We start from the raw sequence: 10,256 nt of genomic DNA, 5'->3' as shown, positions 1-10,256 counted from the left end.
TATTTTTTTTTATTCTTGTACTAAAGGTGGAGCTAGAGCTTTAGGGGTTCATCTAACTACCCTTTCAAACATTGTAATATTATAAATAGTTAAAATTAGTTATAATGTATATGGATAGCGGTACCATGCTCATAGGTTGAATAACCTATGCATTTCAACTAAGGTCTCAAAAACGTGCACTTCCTCAATACATTCAACTGCCTTAGTAATGTGAATAAGTTGTACAGAAGGGTAGATTGGTTATATACTTTTATTCCCCTTTGTTCTTCGCATATTTTGATGGGTTTAGAGGGATTATTCAAATGTTGGTATTATGGAAGTCCTCAACAAGAGACACTAGCTCATGTGTTTCTATAATCTGATTCAGCTAACAGGATTTGATCTTATTTTTGCTCTTTTGTTGGTCTAAACATGGAGGACCTTCAATTAAGGGAAGTTATAATGCTATGGTAGGGGACAGATGTTAGGAAGAATATGAGACCTTTCTTTAGAGTTTTACCCAGTTTGTAATATGAGAATTATGGAAAAAGAGAAACTGGATGAAACATAAAGGGGAGAAGATATCAGTAGCACGAATTATTCACAATATCACTAGAAATATGTATATGCTGGTAAGACTAAGGAAATCATGCATGTCATGTCATGTTAATTGGTTTGATATGCTGATCGAATGGACAAATTACAGACCTAAAATAAGGGCAAAGAGAGTCTTATGAGAATTCCCACTAAATGGATGGGTGAAATACAATACGGATGAATCTTTTCGGAGAAATTCGGGTCTCAGTTTCTATGTCTTTTGTTTGAGGAATGATATGGGTGATATTGAATATGCGGAAGGAGCAAGCATACAGAACACTACCAATACTGAAAAGACCCCAAAAATGCCCGAAAATGTGCTTCGGAAAACACATATAATTGTAATTTCCATATATCTCAAAATCTGTGCATGATTTCGGAAATTCGACTTCATATTCTTATTCATGGGGTCAAATTGAGTGGGAAATGGGTCTAACCCGAATTTTAGAGCAACCGTATCAAAATTAGAAAATCGCAAAAAATGTGATTTGGAGGGTCAACTTTAAAGGGGCATATCTCTTAGAACACAAGGAATTGGAAGGGCCACAACCTATTAAATTAAAGCTCTTTGAGTTATCTTTCCAACGCACTTGGTTTCACCTCATTCCGAGTTAGGATGAGGGAGTTATGACCATTTTCGTAAAACTTGTCTGTGCAGATTTGCAATTTCCAGTGAGCTATTTTTTTCTTTTTTGAGGCTAAGTGTTGGGGACGTTTTTTATAAAAAGGGGATATGTCCCATACTTAGTCATTTTTAACTTCAAAAAACACTCTCTAAGCCCTCTCCAAAATTCCACCAAGATCCTCAACCAAATTCAAACATCTCAAGCTCTAATTCCGAATTCAAGACTCAATCTCAAGCTTCAATTCTCCATTCCAATCTTCATCAAGGATTCTCCAAAGTTGAGGTATGTGGGTTTGATTGTGGAAACCTTCCTTTCCACAAGTCCAACCATTTATCCTCTATTTCTACTTCAAGTTTATGGGTCCTTATGGTTATTTATGAACTCTTGAAGTATGGAATTACTACTACACACCCTATTATGGTCTATTTTGCATATTATCATGAAATGAAATTATTATGTCATGTTTATGGTTTTCATGCTTCCACGATCAAATTATGAAGGTTGATATATATATATATGTACGTTGTTGGTGGGCTGATTTATATGGATTTTGGAATTGGTTGGACTTAGTACTCTTGAAATACATGATTTTATTTACATGAACAGTAGCCCACCATGTGTTTGATAAAATGCTCATTTATAGAATTCTTAGAAAATGGAAGGTCCAATGTACGTCCTATGAGTCGGATGGTTATATAATGACTGAAATGATGATGAAATGGACACATGTATATAATTTTCTCTATATAAGTGTTGTGAGTCGACCAAGCCTAGCTCGGAGGGGTTGTAGGCCCGGGTAACCGTATCGCGGGGTTGGTACCTTGGTTGCCTAGTACGGGGGTAGTAGGCCCGTATAACCATATCGAGGGGTTTGTACCTTGGTCCCTAGCTCGGGGGTGGTAGGCGCCCGGGTAACCACATTAAGGGGTTTGTACCTCTTTCGCCTCTCCAAGGGGGTGGTAGGCCTTGGAAATACTATATTGATGGTCACTCGCCACACATGTACTACGCCCCACTAAATATGATTTTTTATGTAAGCATCATTATACATATCATCTCATTAATATGCTATCTATCGAGTATGATTATGCATTTTGCCTATGATGTCCATCTATTGTTACATTGCATTGCATCTCATATACTTAGTACATTCAAACGTACTAATGCATACTTTATGCCTACATGATGTCACCATGTAGGGACCGGAGCACTGCTTGACCATCCTCCTCCGCGTGGCTAATACAATTTTCTATCGAGGTTATTGGTGAGTCCTTCATTCTGGGGACGTTGCTTATGAACTCTTGCTATGTATACGACTTTTCCTTTTTAATTATGTGTTGACTATGAGGGTGAGCCCGGTAGTTTGTCTTGGCCCCCGCTAAGTAACCATGTTTAGAGGTGGTGTTAGACAAGTTGTGTATTATGCTTGAGCTTGACTCATCTATGGCATTTATGTATCATTCTCTTTTTCTCTTGCTTCCTTAGTCCCAACTTCCCCTTGATTATGCTTATCGCTTATGGTCATTTTAATTGCTTCCGCGACCAAGGATGTGTAATGATATGCTATGAGACTTGTTTGGGGTTCCTTCGGGTTCCCCATTCGCCGGTCACGTCTAGGCCCTAGGCTTGGGTCGTGACAAATACAGTCACAAAAGTTAAGGCAATATTAGAGGCATGCAAGCATTGCAAAACAAATTATTATTCAGACTAACTCAATGTTAATTAAGGTACAAAGTGCTAGAAGGAAAACCCTTCGTGGTGGCCCAGTGGTTTGAGCTTGGGACTTCCATGTTGGAGGTCTCAAGTTCAAAACCCCTTGCCAGTGAAAGCAAGGGGTTTGCCTTCTAGGTCGAGCTCGTCGCACCAGGCTTGCCTAGTGCGGGTTACCTCTCCTATGTGATTTGTGAGCTATTGCATAGGAGCGGGGGTTTTACTCATACTTAAGAATATCACCGTTAAGGGGATAGGGGGCAAGGAAAGGCTACAACATAAAGTTTTCCACAAGCAACATAATTACAAAAACCTATAAGGCAACAAAAAAGGCGAAATGTTATTAAGTAATGTTATTTCAGCCAACAAAAAGGACTTGGCAAAATGAAGGATTTGGAGTCAGGATTGAAACTTTTAAACCTAGAGGAATCCAACAACACTCTTAAAGTGCGGCAGGGAAGAGCTACCCTTGCACTTTATCGCGTGACCACCTGCAGGAAGATAGTGAGCAGATACCAGAGGAAAAGGAAAAGAAGGAAAATAAGCAAGAGGACTTACCAAATGAAAAGGCTTTCCTCTTTTATACAAGATCCAACAGCAAAAAAACAACAAACACAACCGATGAAACCTGAGAACACAACTGAAAAAGAACAATGACGTCGGAAAGAAGAAATGAACAAATAACAAGATACTTACTCTTGTTAGTTGTTTCATCAGCAATCAGTTGGAAGAACATCAACATCACGTTGTTAATTCATATAAGAGTAGGCGAAAAGCCGGATTGGTCCAAGGAGGCAACATCCTCAGGTGAAGAAATGGAAATCAAGGAAAGAGGAAGAGAAAGCGGCGAAGGTACAAAGAGGAGTGAAGGGGGACTAATTAGAAACCCTACCCTGGAATAGATATATATCCTTATCCGGATTGGGTTGGGCCTGTGTTTTACTCGTTTATGTTGGTTATTTTTCTTATTTTAGTAATGGACTAGTTTGGGTTGGGCTTTGCTCGTGGAGATGTAACTCTTTTTTCCTTTTCCTTGTTTTGCAAAGGCATGAATAAAAGACCAAATTTTGCACGGATAAAAAATCTTCGCACATTTTGGTATGTATTGCCTCCTAGCTATTAATTAGATCAACCAGACAAGAAACTCAATTCCTCACTGTTGCTGAGTTGTTGGAGTTATCCACCAAGAAATTTCTGATTTTTTTGTGGATTGCGTTGGGGGAAATCTACCTGGTAGATGTACGAAACAAACTATATCTTAAATCTTTGTCTCCTTTTTTTTTTGGAACAAACTACATCTTGTATAATTTATTATATAAAGTTCAAATTCTATGAAAAAGGTACTCTGATTTAATTACGATTTAAGGTCGTAACAATTTTTAACTTGTAAAGAGGTCAATCTTTTTCAAATAGACAATTCAAATTCTGATAATATAGTTAGGCTCTTGCATCGATCCGAATAAATCAAACTTTCCAGGGGGTAAATCTTTGTCAGGAAAATTCAATGGACAAACCATGAAATACATAGGGCCAAGACAATTGATTTTCTACAAAAGAAATTGAGATTTTTGGGCCCAATAACATGTCAGTCTATGCAAGAAAGAAACATTTTCATTCAATTCTTTGCTGTCTTGAACGTACTAACTACTAATTAATGAAAATGCGCAATATAAATTCATGAAAAAAAAGGGAACATTTAATTACTTACTTCGTTTCAAATTATCTATCATATTTTTTTTACATATTCCTTAAAAAACAGTAATTATGAGGAATTTTAATTGTTTTACCCTTATTTATATATATTTCAAACAATATCTCTTCGTTACTCTATTTATGTGTCTATCACCTCATAACTAAAATGTCTATATTCTACAAAAACAATTATGGAGTATTAATTAAAATTAAAAAATAAAAAATAAAAATAAATAAATAAATATATATATATATATATATATTGAGCTTCTAAATTGACAAATAATTTGAGATAATTATTTTTAAGAATCACGATAGATAATTTGACACTAATGAAGTATTAATTGTGTATCCTGATTAATTAGCAATTTAAAACTTAATTAATTAAGAATCATAATATCTCGACAAGTTCATTAATCATTGCATATATGTTGAAAGCAACTCAACGCTTGGATTTTTGTCTTTGACACCTCCATGTTGTTGTACCTCAAAGTCTTGTCCTTTTCAATTTCATTAATTTTATTTTTAAATAAGACAAGTTATTTATAGAATAAAAGAAGACAGTCTGAAGTATTACTTATAGAATGAAGTAGACGTTTGGATGATATTTGATGGAATTAATATATATAAAAAAAAATGAAGTTGAACAATTAAAAAAAATGGCATTAGTACTACTACAATTAAAAAAAAAAACATTAGTGGCAATAGATATTGTAATATTGGAGCAAAAATATTTAGCGGTAATTGAGTTAAAGTTATTGCATTTAAAGTTGCTTAATAAGTCTTTAGCGGTATTTTTTACATGGAATACTATTGATTATAAATATTCATATTTATTATTATCCCTAAATAATATTATTATTGCTAAATAATTGCCAAAAAAAATTATTTGTTATAGTGTTAGTCCTCGAGTAGTTGTGACGAATTATAATGTTTTAAATTCCATAATTTCCTATATAAAATGACCAAGGATATATATTTTAATTAATTGGACGTTAAATGTACTCAATCAACATGACCAAAATCAAAATTAATCAATAACAGAAGAAAACAAATGTAAATTATCTACTAATAAAATTATATTTCTGTAACGGTACAAATCTTTTGGGGATCCTTGTCACTGCAAATTAAATTAATTTACCTCAAGTTTTGTGGGTTGACTCGTCTCTATCATAATTATAGTGCCATTTTTGGATTTTAAAAACGAAACAAAAAAAAAAAGGATTTATATAATCATAAGAAAGAATTAATAGCCGCAAAAAGAAAAAATAAATTTGGTCATGTACAATTAAATTATTAATCACAGCCGGCTTATTAATAGTTAAATTAGCAATATCATTTAGAAGCTAAATAATGCAACATCTTTTGTTTTTAAATTTAAAAAAAAGGACAGACATACTATAATAATTATAAAATAAATAAACGAAGATCAAAAAGGACGATTCTGTTGAATTATTTGATTAGTATGGCGTGTGGGTGATAATTTTAAGAATTTGTATTGACTTTCCACCCAATATTTAATATCTATATTGAAAATCGATTAAATTTAAAAATTTATGTATATAAAATTCATTATAGGGGGCTGACGCTTTTAACTTTTTTTTTTTTTTTTGGTTAGAAGTTCAAATTTGAAACATTTAATTAATAAGGATCAAAGGTGGTGTAATACAACTCATGGTGGTATAATTTTAGGAGCCTAATCAATTCATTTCATAGTCCTTATTTATTTTGTTGTCCTCTTGCTCTTTATTCTAGAATAGTATTATTGAGAAAGTTTTTTTGCAGACAACAAAAAAAAAAAAAATAATAAGAGAAGTAGTATTTTTCAGTGTGAATTTTTTTAACTTTCTAGTGAATTGTAATTTCTAATAGGTTGGATATGGTAGATATGAAGAGAAGTAGAGGTGGACCGAAGAAGTATTGATAAGAGATGATTAGAAAAGACATGACATATTTACCATTCACCAAGAATATGAACCTAAAAAGGAGAATATCGAGGTCAAAAATAATCATTAATTTTAGATATCCTTAAGAGTAGATTAAGGAAAACTATAGTAATGAAACTTAATTGCAACTTAAAAGGAGATGGAGACATCCTATTAAAGGAAATGTTAGAATTTAAATCAAGTTAACAAATATTGACAAGAGATAATGAGATCAATAAGAGATAGAAAAACTATTTTGACAAATTATTCAACTCAAACAAGGAGAATAACATTTTTTAAGACTTCCGCATGTCAATAGAAACTTTAGATGCACTTGTAGAATTGGATCGATATAGATAAATGATATTATGAAAAATATATAAAGCTTGTGGTCCTGATATTATATATCCTTATAAATATTAATTTGGAAGTTTCTTGGAGATATAGGAATATAATGAAATGACAAACCAAGTTATATATTAAATGATATAGTAGTATTAAGAAGTGGTAGAATGTTTGATGAGTGAAGAAAGAGTATCCTGAGTTTGATTTATAAGAACAAATGAGTTATTCAAAGTTATGTGAACTATCATGATATTAAATCTGTGAGTCATATGATTAAAATCTAGGAAAAAGTGTTGGAATTAGGGTTGGTTCGGGTTTTTTAAATATCAAATCAAATTATTTGTGTCGGATTTTTAAATCTATAAACCAAATCAAACCAATAAAACTCAGGTTTTTCAACTTCGGGTTTTTTCTGGAAAAGTATTCATACAAACATATAATTTACTTGTACTTAAAATATTTCTTTAGTCCTACCAAAATACAACTATCTAAGGTGTTTCTTAAGAAAATAACACAAAATATTATATGAGTAATGATACTAAAATATCCAACAAAAAATAATAATAATAATAATAATAATAATAATAATAATAATGAAATCGCGTAAAACAAATATTGCAAATTAACAAGTCATAATGAAAATGATCATAATTTAAAAGTACTAAATCATGCTAAAATAAATTTAATAAGTATTAGTTACATGACTAAATATTAAAGGAAATAAAATTAGATTTATGTATTTGAAACCAATGTAAAACCATAGAACAAATATTCAATATTATTGTCATTCTTAGTGTTGAATTGATTATTTTTTTCATTTAGTATTAATTTAATTTTGATTTAAGCTTTATTATAATTATCAATATTTGTGGACTATAATCTTTATTGAACCATTTAAAATTCTAAGTTTCAAACTTGAAATAATAATATATTAAAAGATAAAAACTATGAAAAAGTATAAGAAATATTTAAAAAGTATATCAAAGTAAATATTTTTATGTATAAATAAAATTTTAAAATTATATATATAATGTCGGGTTGATTTTTTTTAGTTAAAACCAAACCAACCCAAATATAGTCGGGGGTTTTTTTTCAATACCAAACCAAGTCAAACCAACCACTAGTCGGTTTTTTTTTCTCGATTTGCAGTTTAGTTCGGTTTTTGGTTCGATTTTGTACACCTCTAGATGGAATGCAGACATAAAAACAAGACAAAAGTGAAAGAGAACCAATAAGAGTATGACATGTAAATGTTAAGATAGATGTGTGCACATAACATGCTCTACCGACCTTTAGATGCACTAATTTGTAGATGTGAAACTATGAAATGTGAAAATGTTACAAGAGAATTTGATAGACTTAAAGATCAAATAAAAGAAAGTTATCTAGAAAGACCAATAACTATCTGGAATTAATGTAAGATAATGATCCATATAAGTAATAATATCTACCAGTTGAGGATAGATTTCAAAGTTGCTAGAAATTTTTTAATATGATTAAAGCTATCTTTGTATGATCTATAGGTTATGAGTTTGCGTCAAATTTGTGAAAACAAACACTAATGCTTATATTAGACACACGTAGATATTATCATTGCAAAAATCCATAATCCCATTTATGTAACGTGGGCAAGATGTCACGTCCCTCTCTTTGGTGATAGCTACTAATTTTGCAAAGGAGGGAACATTACAATATGTCAATCACACTTCAATTCTTTATTTGTTCATAAAAATTTAATTATATTATGGCTCTCTCAATATCCTTCCAATTGCTTTTATCTTTGCTAGGTCCCATCACTTCTCAATTTTCTTGTTCAATTTAAGTTACATATTCTTGTCTTAATTTTATGTGAGGTAGCTTTATTTGATATGTAATTTAAGAAAAATAGATTTTTTGAAACTTGTGGTCTTGTGATGCACCCGTTTTAGTTACAAGAATGAAATAATGCTCTATTTTGACTCGAGTTCAAGACTCCTTACAACTCGCACTAATAGCAACACTGAGCAACCGGAGATTGATTGAAAAGGCAGGTTCAGCCAACCCTCTCCTCTAACCACCTATCTACTCGTGTTTGTAGAAGGTCAAGACCGTAGTCCGACGGAAAAACAATAGTCGTCTGTATCAAGTGATACGTGAATCTCCCCCGAGATTCAATTTTTTTTTTTAATTTTCTTAATTTTATGTCAAGTCAAAATAGAACAAATAAAGTAAAATAATGAAAGTAATATTTTTTATGTTCTAAAGGGTCATTATCAACAAAGAAAGAAGTTTAAATCATGTTATTTTCAGCTCTTAATCAAACAGTTACTAACTTGTATCTAACAAGTTGAACAGAAAAAAAAATCTTTAGACAACAAACATCAAGTGGGACACAATAGTAGGAGACAGGAGAAAAAAATGATGAAATTAATAAAGAGAAAAATAAAAATTGAATTAGGTCAATTCTCGTTGGAAGGGAAAAGTAAAACAACCATGAAACGATGCAGTGCGATGAATGAGATTTCCTTATCATTAATCAAAATTCAATTTATAGGAAAAAGAGAAGTTTGTGATAAAGTTTCTTTCATATTTTTATTTTACTTTATATATCATGAATTTAGATTAATCAACCGTTGAACTTTTAATGTTAGATTGTTATTAAAAGGAGAAAAAGGTAAAAGAGTTTTTGGATTGATGATTTTGTGCTTTGTGGGCTGTACACAAGAGGCAGCAGGTGCAGCATAAAGAGAAAAAGAGGTGGCAGTAATATTGATGAGGTCACAAAGGCATTTAATCTAGCAGTGGGGCATCAAAGGCTCTTACCTTTAATAAGTATGTGTGAGAATTTTTTTTGGGTTCAATATTCGCGTTGAAGTTTCGTTGATTTGAATTATACCATGTAAAGTTTCATTTGGATAAAAACGTTTTCTGTCAAAAAAAAATTCATATCAGAGGTTTAAGTTTGAAATCTCTAATTAGGTACGAGTAGCATTATCCACTACATCACATTTTTTAATGTTGACTATGTATGAGATTTTAGAATGAGTAAAGTAACACAATGTACAATAATTTTTTGTTCGAAGCGTATAATAAGAACACTTTATCATGTATTAAAGTGTTGAAGAACTGATACATATTGTTATTCAAATATTTAAATAAAATTTAGTGATGAAATTAAGGGCTATTGATATATTGTATCTATTTTAACTTTTTATTTGGTCATATTTGTTGTGTCATTATATTTCTAAAAACATAGTACATTTACTTCTCGTGAGTAACTTTTTTAAAAAAATATTACCTGAACTCTTATCTTCAAAATTTAACACGCATTATTCAAAGTTAAATGACCATCTACGTTTCTAACTTCTTAATTAAAGATTCCAAATCTGAAACTATAAAAATA

At 31.4% G+C, this 10,256-nt stretch overlaps 1 protein-coding gene across 1 annotated transcript in view; it reads left to right on the top strand.

Moving 5' to 3' along the window:
* Positions 1-1,207, top strand: part of LOC125811525 (multiple organellar RNA editing factor 8, chloroplastic/mitochondrial-like) — an 80,400-nt gene extending 79,193 nt beyond the window's left edge. Inside the window, exon 5 of the transcript XR_007441921.1 lies at positions 1,198-1,207. The gene's annotated coding sequence lies outside the window, so the exon portion shown is untranslated. The remainder of the gene's footprint in view (positions 1-1,197) is intronic.
* The last annotated feature ends 9,049 nt before the right edge of the window (positions 1,208-10,256 follow it).

The sequence above is a fragment of the Solanum verrucosum genome, unplaced genomic scaffold (genome assembly GCF_900185275.1).
Source record: "Solanum verrucosum unplaced genomic scaffold, falcon-dt-bn FXZP01000238.1, whole genome shotgun sequence".
NCBI lineage: Eukaryota > Viridiplantae > Streptophyta > Magnoliopsida > Solanales > Solanaceae > Solanum > Solanum verrucosum.
Note: the sequence above shows the minus strand (reverse complement) of the source record. Positions and strands in the feature narration are given on the sequence as shown.